Source organism: Bos javanicus, chromosome 7, assembly GCF_032452875.1.
Source record: "Bos javanicus breed banteng chromosome 7, ARS-OSU_banteng_1.0, whole genome shotgun sequence".
Taxonomy (NCBI): Eukaryota; Metazoa; Chordata; class Mammalia; order Artiodactyla; family Bovidae; genus Bos; species Bos javanicus.
Genome location: NC_083874.1, coordinates 33,113,065 through 33,127,328, shown reverse-complemented (window position 1 = coordinate 33,127,328; position 14,264 = coordinate 33,113,065). Strand labels below are relative to the sequence as shown.

General features: G+C 36.8%; 1 long non-coding RNA gene across 1 annotated transcript in view; it reads right to left on the bottom strand.

Annotated features, from left to right (window-relative positions):
- LOC133251029 (uncharacterized) overlaps positions 1-11,948 on the bottom strand; it is a 95,862-nt gene extending 83,914 nt beyond the window's left edge. The window contains exon 1 of the long non-coding RNA XR_009737492.1: positions 11,311-11,948. This is a non-coding gene — a long non-coding RNA (uncharacterized LOC133251029). The remainder of the gene's footprint in view (positions 1-11,310) is intronic.
- Positions 11,949-14,264: the final 2,316 nt, after the last annotated feature.

Genomic DNA, 14,264 nt, shown 5'->3' with positions numbered 1-14,264 from the left:
GTTCTGCTGCCTTTTCTAAATCCAGCTTGAACATCTGGAAGCTCACAGTTCACATACAGTTGAAACCTGGCTTGGAGAATTTTGAGCATTTCTTTGCTAGCGTGTGAGATGAGTGCAATTGTGTGGTAGTTTGAACATTCTTTGGCATTGCATTTCTTTGGGATTGGAATGAAAACTGACCTTTTCCAGTCCTGTAGCCACTGCTGAGTTTATCAGATTTGCTGGCATATTGAGTACAGCACTTTCACAGCATCATCTTTTAGGATCTGAAATAGCTCAACTGGAATTCCATCACCTCCACTAGCTTTGTTTGCAGTGACGCTTTCTAAGGCCCAATTGACTTCTCATTCCAGGATGTCTGGCTCTAGGTGAGTGATCACACCATTGTGGCCATCTGGGTCATGAAGATCTTTTTGGTATAGTTCTGTGTATTCTTGCCACGTATTCTTAATATCTTCTGCTTCTGTTAGGTCCATACAATTTCTGTCCTTTATTGTGCCCATCTTTGCATGAAATGTTCCCTTTGTAGCTCTAATTTTCTTGAAGAGATCTCTAGTCTTTCCCATTCTATTGTTTTCCTCTATTTCTTTGCACTGATCACTGAGGAAGGCTTTCTTATTTCTCCTTGCTATTCTTTGAAACTCTGCATTCAAATGGGTATATCTTTCCTTTTCTCCTTTGCCTTTAGCTTCCCTCCTTTTCTAAGCTATTTGTAAAGCCTCCTCAAACAACTATTTTGCCTTTTTCATTTCTTTTTCTTGAGGATGGTCTTGATCACTGCCTCCTGTACAATGTCACCAACCTCCATCCATAGTTCTTCAGGCAGTCTGTCTATCAAATCTAAACCCTTGAATATATTTGTCACTTCTACTGTATAGTTGCAAGATTTGATTTAGATCATATCTGGATGGTCTAGTGGTTTTCCCTACTTTCTCCAATTTAAGTCCAAATTTTGTAATAAGGAGCTCTTGATGGAAGTGAAAGAGAGTGAAAAAGTTGGCTTAAAACTCATCATTCAGAAAACTAAGATCATGGCATCTGGTCCCATCACTTCATGGCAAATAGATGAGGAAACAGTGAGAGACTTTACTTTTTTGGGCTCCAAAATCACTGCAGATGGTGACTGCAGCCATGACATTAAAAGATGCTTGCTTCTCGGAAGAAAAGCTATGACCAACCTAGACAGTATATTAAAAAGCAGAGACATTACTTTGCTAAGAAAGGTCCATCTAGTCAAAGCTATAGTTTTTCCAGTAGTCATGTATGGATGTGAGAGTTGGACTATAAAGAAAGCTGAGAGCCAAAGAATCAATGCTTTTGAACTGTGGTGTTGGAGAAGACTCTTGAGAGTCCCTTGGACTGCAAGGAGATCCGTCCAGCCCACCCTAAAAGAAATCAGCCCTGAGTATTCACTGGAAGGTGAGTATTCAAGAAGCCGAAACTCCAATACTTTGGCCACCTGATGTAAAGAACTGACTCATTGGAAAAGACCCTGATGCTGGGAAAGATTGAAGGTAGGAGGATAAGGGTATGAGAGAGCTTGAGATGATTGGATGGTATCACCAACTGGATGGACATGAGTTTGAGCAAGCTCTGAGAGTTGGTGATGGACAGGGAAACCTGCTGTGCTCCATTCATAGGGTCACAGAATCGCACACTACTGAGTGAGTGAACTGACTAATCGGGCTTTTCCCTAAAGAGACCCACTGAAAGTATGTGCAAAGCATTGTACATGTGTGCATTTTCAAGAACCTCAGTGTCTGTTAAAGGTTAAAAGGTTAAATAAGAAGAAGAGGAGGAGGAGCAAGAGGGAAAAAAAAAGAAAGCCTTTATTTTACTGCCTTCTTTTATCTAGTAAGTCTTAGAAACCCAGAGAAGTGACAACATTGTCAACATCATAAGATGAGTGTGGGGTAGAACTGGGACTAAATTACTGGCTCTGTGACTCTAAAACCAGGGTGATTCCCACTAATGAAGACCTTCCTTAGGGCATTTTGGACCATTAACTTCCCCCCGCCCCCAGCATATCTAAGACTGAGAGACTTGGGTTCTACTCCTGGGTCTGGAAGATCTCCTGGAGAAGGAAATGGCAACCTACTCCAGTATTCTTGCCCAGAAAAATCCAATGGACAGAAGAGCCTGGCAGGCTAGAGTTCACGGGGTTGCAAAGAGTCTTACACAACTGAAGCAACTCAGCACACATGTAAGTGTTAGAAGAACTAAGAAAAGAGATGGAATTTTTATTATTTTCTTTAAGACAGCTTACAGGTCAAATGTCTGTAATTTTGTAAGAGAAAAGTGAAAACCTAGGAGCCTTTCTCAAGATGGCAATCTATTAATGACAACTCTGAACCAGACTCTATGATTCTAACTTCCTTCTGCTCATGTTACCATGTATTATTATTGTATCTAAAAGGAATAATAAGCAGAAATTATTGGAAAGCATTTATATGTCAGTTGTATATTCACAAAATCAACATTTATGAACTTGTTTTAGTTGTAAATTGCCCTTTGTGAGACAAGACAAAGTAAGAAGAATAATTTTTATATAATTGAAACTGATTTTTTACTTTTTTAAATTATTTTTTAATTGAAGGATAATTGCTTCACAGAATTTTGTTGTTTTCTGTCAAACCTCAATATAAATAAGCCATAGGTACACATAATGTCCCCTCCCTCTTGAACCTCTTTCCCATCTCCCTCCCAATTCCATCCTTCTAGGGTAATACAGAGCTCCTGTTTGAATTCTCTGAGACATATAGCAAATTCCTGTTGGCTCTCTATTTTGCATATGGTAATGTAAGTTTCCATATCTTATCTCATCCTCTCCTCCCCTTTCCCCATGTCCATAGGTCTGTTTTCTATGTCTATTTCTCCACTGCTGCAATGCAAATAAATTCTTTGGTACCATCTTTCTAGATTCTGTACATATGTGTTCATATATGATATTTCTCCTCTTTCTGACTTGCTTTACTCTGTATAACTGGCTCTAGGTTCATCCACCTCATTAGAATTGATTCAAATGCATTCCTTTTCATGACTGAGTAATATTCCATTGTGTATATGTACCACAACTTCTTCATCCATTCATCTGTCAATGGAGATCTAGGTTGCTTCCAGGTCCTAGCTATTGTAAATAGTGCTGCAATAAACAATGGGATACATGTGTCTTTTTTCAGTTTTGGTTTCCTCAGGGTATATGCCTACGGGTGGGATTGTGGGGGCATATGGTGGTTTTATTCCTAGTTTTTCAAGGAATCTCCATACCATCTTCCATGGTGGCTGTATCAATTTACATTCCCACCAACAATGCAAGAGGGTTCCCTATTCTCCACACCCTCTCCAGGTTTATTTATTGTTTATAGATGTTTTGATGATGGAAAGATGCTTACTCCTTGGAAGGAAAGTTATGACCAACCTAGATAGCATATTCAAAAGCAGAGACATTGCCAACAAAGGTCTGTCTAGTCAAGGCTATGCTTTTTCCTGTGGTCATGTATAGATGTGAGAGTTGGACTGTAAAGAAGGCTGAGTGTTGAAGAATTGATGCTTTTGAACTGTGGTGTTGGAGAAGACTCTTGAGAGTCCCTTGGACTGCAAGGAGATCCAACCAGTCCATTCTGAAAGAGATCAGCCCTGGGATTACTTTGGAAGGAATGATGCTAAAGCTGAAACTCCAGTACTTTGGCCACCTCATGTGAAGAGTTGACTCATTGGAAAAGACTCTGATGCTGGGAGGGATTGGGGGCAGGAGGAGAAGGGGAAGACAGAGGATGAGATGGCTGGATGGCATCACTGACTCAATGGACGTGAGTCTGAGTGAACTCCGGGAGTTGGTGATGGACAGGGAGGTCTGGCGTGCTGCAATTCATGGGGTCACAAAGAGTCAGACACAACTGAGCGACTGAACTGAACTGAAGTGATTCTGACCTGTGTGAGGTGATATTTCATTTTAGTTTTGATTTGAATTTCTCTAATAGTGATATTGAATATCTTTTCATGTGTTTGTTAGCCATCTGTATGTCTTCTTCAGAGAAATGTCTGTTTAGATCTTTTTCTCAGTTTTTGATTGGGTTGTTTATTTTTCTGGTATTGAGTTGTATGAACTGCTTGTATATTTTGGAAATCAACCCTTTGTCAGTTGTTTCATTTGCTATTATTTTCTCCCACTCTCAGGGTTTTCCTTTCACCTTGCTTATAGTTTTCTTTGCTGTGAAAAAGCTTTTAAGTTTAATTAGATCCCACTTGCTTACTGTCAGGAAGCATTTAACAGGAGGCTTCCTGTGTGCTGTTTTGGATCTGTCATGAATCCTCTGTTCCTTATTAATTCCTGAATATTCAGGAATTAAGAGGAGTGGCAAACTGCTCCAGGGGCTGAGGAATACATGCATTTCCTTCGTTAGTTTTTCCATATGTTGATAAGTAACTATTTACGACCCTCTGCCTTTTTATGAACCATACGGTAAAAATGATTATTTACAACCCTCTATCTCTGATATGGATTGCCTTATGTTTCCTTGATAATTTGTAAGTCTGGACTTTTGATCTTTATCTTGCTGAACAAAGCTACCTTTTAAGACAGTATATATACCCACACTGTATTGAATGAAACACTTTTGTTCCATCAGAGCTTGGGTCCCCGTGTCTTTCTTTCTCTCTCTCTCTCTCTCTCTCTCTCTGGCTAATTCTCTGGAGCGTAGAAACCCATCGTGCTCACTCTCTTGCCCGGGCTTCTAAGACCCTCTCAAGAAGGTGCATTGTGCCTTCACCCCCTCGAGAGGGCGCCCGGTGCCTTCGTGAGCAACACAAGCCCTTGTCAAGGGCTTTTTTGGTTTTCTGCATAAACCAAAGAATATCAGCCTCTTTCTGTCTCTCTTTTACTTTCTTATCGTTGACTCCAGACCACCAGGTTCTGGTCCATTAAAGGACCTCAAAAGCTTATTTTTGTTTTTATTTCCATGACTCTAGGAGATAGGTCATAGAGGATCTTGCTTTGTTTTATGTCATCAAGTGTTCTGCCTATATTTTCTTCTAAGAATTTTATAGTTTCTGGTATTACATTTAGGTCTTTAATCCATTTTGAGTTTATCTTTGTGTATGGTGTTTGGAAGTGTTCTAATTTCATCATTTTGCATGTAGCTGTCCAGTTTCCCCACCACTTATTGAAGAGGTTATCTTTGTCCTATTGCATATTCTTGCCTCCTTTGTCAAAAATAAAGGTACCCATAGGTACATGGGTTTATTTCTGGGCTTCTTATCTTGTTCCATTGGTCTATATTTCTGTTTTTGTGCCAGTACCATACTGTCTTGATTACTGTAGCTTTGCAGTATAATCTGAAGCCAGGAAGGTTGATTGCTTCAGCTCCATTCTTCTTTCTCAAGACTGCTTTGGATATTCAGGATCTTTTGTGTTTCCATATGAATTGTGAAATTTTTTGTTCTAGTTCTGTGAAAAATGTCATTGGTAATTTGATAGGGATTACGCTGAATATGTAGCTTGCATTTGGTAGTATAGTTATTTTCACGATATTGATTCTTCCTACCTAGGAAGATGGAATATCTCTCCATCTGTTTATGTTGTCTTTGATTTCTTTCATTGGTGCTTTATAATTTTCTGTATACAGTTCTTTTGTCTCCTTAGATAGGTTTATTCCTAGATATTTAATTCTTTTTGTGCAAGAGTGAATGGGATTGATTCCTTAATTTCTCTTTCTGATTTTTCATTGTTAGTGTATAGAAATGCAAGTGATTTCTGTGTATTGATTTTGTATCCTACAACTTTGCTAAATTCACTGATTAGCTCTAGTAATTTTCTGATAGTAACTTTAGGGTTTTCCATGTAAAGTATCATGTCATCTGCAAACAGTGAGAGCTTTAATTCTTATTTTTCCATCTGAATTCCTTTCATTTCTTTTTCTTCTCTGATTGCTATAGCTTGGGCTTCCAAAATTATATTTGATAATAGTGGTGAGAGTGGACACCCTTGTCTTGTTTCTGATCTTAGGGGGAATGCTTTCAGTTTCTCACCATTGAGAATAATGTTTGCTGTGGGCTTATCATATATGGCCTTTAGTATGTTGAGACAGCTTCCTTCTATGCCCATTTTTTGAAAAGTTTTAATCATAAATGGGTACTGAATTTTGTCAAAGGCTTTTTCTGCATCTACTGATATTATATATGGTTTTTATCTCTTAATTTATTAATATTGTATATCACATTGATTGATTTGTGTATATTGAAGAACCCTTGCATCCCTGGAATAAAATCAACTTGATCATGGTTTATGAGCTTTTTGATGTGTTGCTGAATTCTGTTTGCTAAAATTTTGGTTGAGGATTTTTGCATCTATGTTCATCATTGATATTGGCCTGTAGTTTTCTTTTTTGTGTGTGTTGTCTTTTTCTGGTTTTGATATCAGGGTGATGGTGGCCTTGTAAAATGAGTTTCTAAGTGTTTCTTCCTCTGCAATTTTTTGAAAGAGTTTTAGAAGGATAGACATTAGCTCTTTTCTAAATGTTTGAAGAATTCTCCTGTGAAGCTATCTGGTCGTGGCTTTTGTTTTTTGGGAGATTTTTTTATCACAGCTTCAATTTCAGTGCTTGTAATTGGGTTGTTCATAATTTCTATTTCTTCCTGGTTCAGTCTTGGAAGACTGACGTTTTCTAAGAACCTGTCCATTTCTTCCAGGTTATCCATTTTGTTACCATATAGTTATTCATAATAGTCTCTTATAATTTTTTGCATTTCTGCATTGTCTGTTGTAACCACTCCTTTTTCATTTCTAATTTTGTTAATTTGATTCTTCTTTCTTTTTTTCTTGATGAGTTGCCTAAAAGTTTGTCAGTTTTGTTATATTCTCAAAGAACCAGCTTTTAGTTTCATTAGTTTTAAATTATTTTTAATAACTAATTATTAATACTTATTTTATTAGTTGTTTCTTTCATTTCTCTTTTTGTTTATTTCCTCTCTGATCTTTATGATTTCCTTCTTCTGCTAATTTTGGGATTTTTTAGTTTTTCTTTTTCCAGGTGTTTTAGATGTAAAGTTAGGTTGTCTATATGAAGTTTTTCTTGTTTCTTCAGGTAGGATTGTACTCCTATAAAATTCCCACTTAGGACTGCTTTTGCTACACCCCAAAGTTTTGAGTTGTGTTTTCATTGTCATTTGTTTCTAGGAATTTTTTTATTTCCCTTTTGACTTCAGTAACCTGTTCATTATTTAGAAATGTATGGTTTAATCTCCATATGTTTGTGTTTTTTCATTTTTTTCTTGTAATTGATGCCTAGTCTCGTAGTGTTGTGGGCAGAAAAGATGCTTGATATGATTTCAGTTTTCTTAAATTTACTGAGGTTTCATTTGTGACCCAAGATGTGGTCTATCATAGAGAATTTTCCGTGTGCACTTTGAAGAAGATGTATTCTTCTGCATTTGGATGGAATGTCCTGAAGGGATCAATGAGATCCATTTCATCTAATGTATCATTTAAGACTTGTGTTTCCTTATTAATTTTCTGTTTTAATGATCTATCCATTGGTGTAAGTGGGGTATTAAGGTCTCCTACTATTTGTTACTATCAATTTCTCCTTTTATGTCTGTTAGTGTTTGTCTTATGTATTGGGGTGTTCCTATGTTGGGTGCATAGATATTTACAATTGTTATGTCTTTCTCTTGGATTGATCCCCTGATCATTATATAGTGTCCTTTCTTATCTCTTATAATATTCTTTATTTTAAGGTCTGTTTTGTCTGATATGATGATCACTATCCCTGCTTTCTTTTGATTTCTATTTGCATGGAATATATTTTTCCATCCTCTCACTTTCAGTTTATATGTGTCTTTAGATAGACTACCAGAGAACTCCTATCTCTAGGGAGTAGCAAATAGTGAGAACTCCCACAAAGGGAACACTTGAATACAAGACCCAGCATCACCCAACTACTAGTAGAATTCTCTGTGGAACACCTCATCCAAACCACAAACAGCACAAAAATGCAAACAAAAATCATCAGCAGACAGGATTATCACCTCACTCAGCCATGTCCATTAAAGGAAAAAAAAGCTCAGCACAAATCTTACCATTTATTTATGCAGCTTACACAAACCACTGGACCAACCTTAGGAGGGCAGAAATCAAAAAGAAGAAATAATTCAACCATGAAGCCTGGAAAAAGGAGACCTCAAATACAATAAGTTTAAAAACAAATAATGAAAGGCAGGGATATACTATGCAAATGTACAAACAAACTAGAAACACAGAAGTCCAAATAAATGAAGAGGAAATAGGCAAACTACCTGAAAAGCATTCAGAATAATGATAGTAAAGTTGACCAAAACCTTGAAAATAGAATGGAGAAAATGCAAGAGTCAATTAACAAAGATGTGGAAAAATAAAAGAACAAACATACAAACAAACAACACAATTACTGAAGTTAAAAATATTCCAAATGGACTCAATAGCAAAATATCTGAAGTAGATCAGTGAGCTGGAAAATAAAATGGTGGAAATAACTGCTGAAGAGCAAAATAAAGTAAAAAGGATTTTAAAAACAGGATAGTCTCAGAGACCTCTGCTGCTGCTGCTGCTAAGTCAGTTCAGTCATGTCCAACTCTGTGCAACCCCATAGATGGCAGCCCACCAGGCTCCCCCATCCCTGGGATTCTCCAGGCAAGAACACTGGAGTGGGTTGCCATTTCCTTCTCCACAGAGACCTCTTAAACACACCAACATTCAAATTATAGAGGTCCCAGAGGAAGAAGAGAAAAAGAAAGGGATGAGAAAATTTTTGAAGAGATTATAGTTGAAAATTTCCCCAACATGGAAACGGAAATAATCAATCAAGCCCAAGAGGCACAAAGAGTCCCATACAGGACAAACTCAAGGAGAAACATTCCAAGACACATACTAACCAAACTAACAAAGACTAAGCACAAAGAAAGAATACTGAAAGCAGCAAAGGAAAAACAACAAGTAACATACAAGGGAAACCCCATACATTTAACAACTGATCTTTCAGCAGAAACTCTGCAGGGAAGAAGGGAATGCCAGGATATATTTAAAGTACTGAAAGGGAAAAATTTACCAAGATGACTGTACCCAGCAAGGATCTCATTCAAAATTGATGAAGAAATCAAAAGCTTTTCAGACAAGCAAAAGTTAAGAGAATTCAGCACCACAAAACCAGCTTTACAACAAATGTTTACAACAATTCAAGGGACCTTATATAGTCAGGAAATAAAAGAGAAGAAAATGATCTACAAAAACAAACCCCAGACAATTTAAAAAATGGCAAAAGGAACATGTATATCAATAATTACTTTAAATGTAAATGGATTAAATGCTCCAACCAAAAGACACAGACTGGATGAATGCTGTCTACAAGAAACTGATTTTTTAAACTGAAAAATATTAGTTAGCTATGGTGACTCTATTTTTTCAAAGATGTAGTGAGAAACAGGCTATTAATCCTAAGTTCAGTCACTCAGTCGTGTCTGACTCTTTGTGACTGCATGGACTGCTACACACATGCTTCCGTGTCCATTAACTCCTGGAGCTTACTCAAGCTCATGTCCATCAAATCTTATCCTTTGTCATCCCCTTCTTCTTTGCCTTCAATCTTTCCCAGCCTCAAGGTCTTTTCCAAGGAGTCAGTTCTTCGCATTAGATTGCCAAAGTATTGTTCCTAGACTACATATAAATAAGTTTATTTGGTATAAATTACCTGATTATCTAGCAAAGCTCAATTAATTTTGCTTCTACATCTGTCACTTACAAAAAAAAATTTTTTTGAAGTAGTTTACTTTTATCCTTTAATATAGATTTAATTTTTTACCCCTAATAACAATTCTGATTTCAAACTGTATTTCAGCATTCTCTCTTAAGGTACAAACCTAGTATTTTAAGAGTTGGTGTCTTATTAGGGACTGTTTGTGGACCAGTAAGGTTTTTGAGTTTTTCTAAATTCTTGGGTTCTGTTTTCTTTCAAGGCAAATTCACTTCTAGTCATTACATTCCATGGTCCTTGTATTTCCTTTATGTTTTTGCTGCAGTAATGCTGCCTAAATGCTGCCTTTTTTTCTTCATCTTCTTCTTACCTAACTTGGTGATGTGACAATTACCCTTTATTTGTACTAAAACTGCAGAGTAAGTTCTACTTGATTCATCCCTTATCTGAAAACTGTCTTCCCTTTGAGATCCATGTCGATAATTGAATTTCTGTAGCACATGGACTGGGGGTAGAGAAGGCTGCAGAGCCCCAGATGGGTTCAACAGGAATCTGTGGTCTCTGCATCTGATTGCATCCAAGCTTTGTTACATGTCCCGGACCTGTACTCATTTCACAGTGCCTGGGAGGCATCCATGTCCAGTTTGGGAATGGCCCCTGACTTCAGATAATTTCCCTAACTCAACTCAAAGAAGTTGACCCATTCACCCTGGCCAGTTGTTCTCTCAATACAGTCATTTCTATTTGCCAACAATAGAGGAGAGAAATACATGCATTACATGTGTTTTGCCAATTGAATTAAAAGTCTGGGGGGTGGGTTTGAGGAGATAGGAGGGAAGGATCTCTGTCAGCAATGCCTGTTTCCAATTTGCTCTCCAATTCTTGCTTATGTATTTCATCTTACAACTTCTGTTTGATTAAATTGTGGTTAGTTAGCTCTGAGTATTTTGTGGGCATGTTTAGATTTCCCCTAACAGTTTGATATCTGTTAGGGAATCATCAAAATGGTAATGTACAGTGGTTTTCCTTGTCCTTTGCAGGGACTCAGGAGAGGGCAAGTGGAAATATCCACCTCCTCCCTCTTCCAGAATCCCTAATCTCATGCTGTGTTTTCTATTAGTCTCCTGAGTGAAATGATTAGTGATATTTGGGGAGGGGGAAGTACTGTTTTCTTATCTAATCCCCATCACACTTACTAACACAAACTGAGCAGAATTCAGAGCTGCTTAGACTGCCCCAGATCAAGACATAGCAACATTTTGAAACTTCTATTAAGTTCTTTTCTTGCCTTCTAATCATTGTGCTGGTACAATTTTACTAGGCTTAGTTTTCTGTAACTATTTTTTTTTTCCCCGTCTTTTTTGGGCAGAGATACTTTGTCATCTTGACATCAGTTTACTATCTTCAAGTTAAAGTCTGGAGAAGATAACTTTTTAAATGACTAAAATATGAAAATATTCACAGAGACACTATTATAGTCAGTGCTAATGGACAAAATCTACCAAAAGAGTAAAAGCAATATTAATACTCTCTTAATGTTTTCACCCCATGCATTTTTGTCCTCATATCTCTGGTCTATTTTTCTCACCTGGAATTGAAATAATGAGAAAGAACAAGTTTCCTGGTCTCAAGAGATATCCCTCAATATGTCATATTGTTCTGATTATGTGAAGGGAAGAGAAAGCAGAGACCATGTAACTGAGAAGGTCCCATCAAGTAAGATTCTGTTTTCTCTTTCACTGTGTCCCCTGGGTAGTCACAGCATATACTATGAAGGTTCTTAGAATGTTCTGGAATCCTAGTGTCTTGTTTTCCATCAATGAAAGGACTTGTTAATCACTAAGAAGGGAATGGTTAGCATGATCAGCATTCTGACAAAAGACTTGCTTTGGCTTCCACTCTTCATTCCAATACACACACATTTGGTCATCATGGACTACAGTTACCCTCCAAACGTGTAACTGGAGAAACAGTGTTTAGAGTTTCCTTTTATAGTTTGGCTTCCCTCGCTGAGATCCCTTCCGTGCCTATATTAAAATCTTTCTCTGGAAAAGACGATGGGCACAGTCAAGGAAGTTGATCTGTTTCACTGAAGGCAATACCTACTGTTACTAAAGAGTAGAACTGGAAGGCAGATGGCTTTCTAGTTCAGGAATTCAACCAAGTCTCCTAGGCTGGCTTTGCTGCCAAGACTCCAATATTCTTCACAGCATACAGTTACATCAATTTAATAGGTGCCTCACACAAGAGCCAGTTAGGAATGTAATCTTTTTTTTTTTTTTTTCCCAACAATGAGTTTCCCTGATTTCATCAAAGTGCCAAGCAGATAGTTGAATTAAACTGCTGCAATAATATCACATTGTCAGAACTGCAAGGTGCAACTTCACAGAGGAATTGGTACCTTTAAAATACTTAACAAGGCTGCACACATGCACACCGGTAGGTGTGTGCATGTGAAATTCCCTCCATTCTACTAAATAAAGAAGTTGTGTAATAATTGTAAGGGTGACATTCAATTCCTAAGAAAGTGGTCATTATTAAGATTTATCCCATGTTTGGTGAATGCAGTAAAAGATAATGCGATCTAGAAATTATTGGGACAAAATAAAATATATTAAATATTATATTTAAATATATATATATTAAAAATAATTTATATAACAGAACTGGGCCAGAGTCACTGTTTAATAAATGGCAATTATTATTATAATAAGAATTCTAAAGGCCTTTCTTTTTTAGCTGTTGTCTTTATATAATGCTAATTTCCAAAAAAGTACTTAAAGGCAATATTCAATAGAAAATACTTTTAAAAACCATATAGCCATTTAATAAAAGCTGAAAAAGAGAGGGACAAAGTTATATTATAAGGTATTTAGGGGTAAATAGGCTACAGAATCATCCAGAAAATAATGAACTAAGGAACTCTTTGGCTATTGAGCATAAAACTTACCTCTGAGTTTCCTGGAAGTCAAGGAAAGAAGAAAAACATAATGAGTTATAGCTTTGATGGATAAATAACAATGACTCATACCAGTTTCTCAGAATAGACCAGTGTTACCATATCTACGCAATCCATCAGAAATTTTTCCTGTGGATATTTATTTAAGTAGTATGACCCACTTCTGTCTTTGGGGAGGTCTTTTGCATGGTTTATGTAAAATTTCCATTCTCAAGTATCTTTGTTGGGAAAATAATTACATAGTCATCCTCTTTAGCAACAGAAAAGGCTACTGAAACACAGGAACTCAAAAAGGAGGTTTTTTTTGATGCCTGAAACATATTATCTCCAATTGAATAAAACAGGATATGCAATTACAAGTACATAATTAGGAAGAAAAGAAAACATTTCTTTAGAGTTAAAAATAAATCACAAAGAAATTAAAACTTTTAAAGGTACAACAGACATTAACTACTTGCTATATTTTTTCCTATATTTGTTGTCCGTGTACTCTAGAAACAAGCATCTAGAACATTTTTATTGAGGTATAATTTTACACATTATATGAGTTTCAGTTGTACATAATAGTTTTATTATATCATTATCTGTAGAGAAAATAACATGATTGGACATTTTCATTATTAGTGGTAGTTTTAAGAAATTTACTTGAACTTTACAACTTGTTTGTAACATCATTCCTTTTTAGAATTGTTGTCAAATTTGGGAAATCCCTATCAAGGTTCTTTCATATAAGAGCTGTAAAATTTCAGGAAATTTATATTTCACATTTTCTTGGCAAACTAATCTTAAATATTTCTTAAACTGACAGCATACATTGGTTGGGTCTTCTGAGTGGCACTAGTGGTAAATAACCTGCCTGCCAGTGCAGGAGGCATGAGACGCTGGTTCAATGCCTGAATCGGGAGAAGGGCATGGCAACCCACTCCAGTATTCTTGTTTGGAGAACCCCATGGACAGAGGAACCCACCGGGCTACAGTCCGGGGGGTCACAAAGAGTTAGACGTGACTGAAGCAGCTTAGCACTAGTAAATACAGTGGTCAGCATGTCAGCAATGCTTTGGTAACAGTGTCAGGTGGATTTTACTATCTTTGTTAATGTCAGTTATTGATGTTAAATCATTGGGGGTATCAGGATGTTAAATCATTTAAGAAGTCTAAATATTTTCCCAGTGTATTTGGGAATACGTTCATTAACTGGATTATTGAATGATCCAAGAATCCATTATTTCTCTGAAAGGTTTATCTCTTCCACTTCAGGACTTACTGCTTTGGATATAATCTACATGCTATTTTGTCTAAAATTTCCAGAGTTAGCAAAAGAAGAGGTGTTAGATATACAAAATAATATCTGAAACATTGAGACATGAAACATGCAACTTCACATGCCAACTCAGTAACCATTTATAGTCGTGCTGTGAGTCTGTCTCCTGCAGAGACGGAAATTCTCACAAATCTATTTCCCTCCATTCTCATGAAATGGGAAAACATAAAGTATGGTGGTTGCTTACATTGTTTATGCTGTTTGGTTGAATCTTTTCTTGGCAGGTAGAAACATTATATTCACTTGGCACCCATGAGAACAA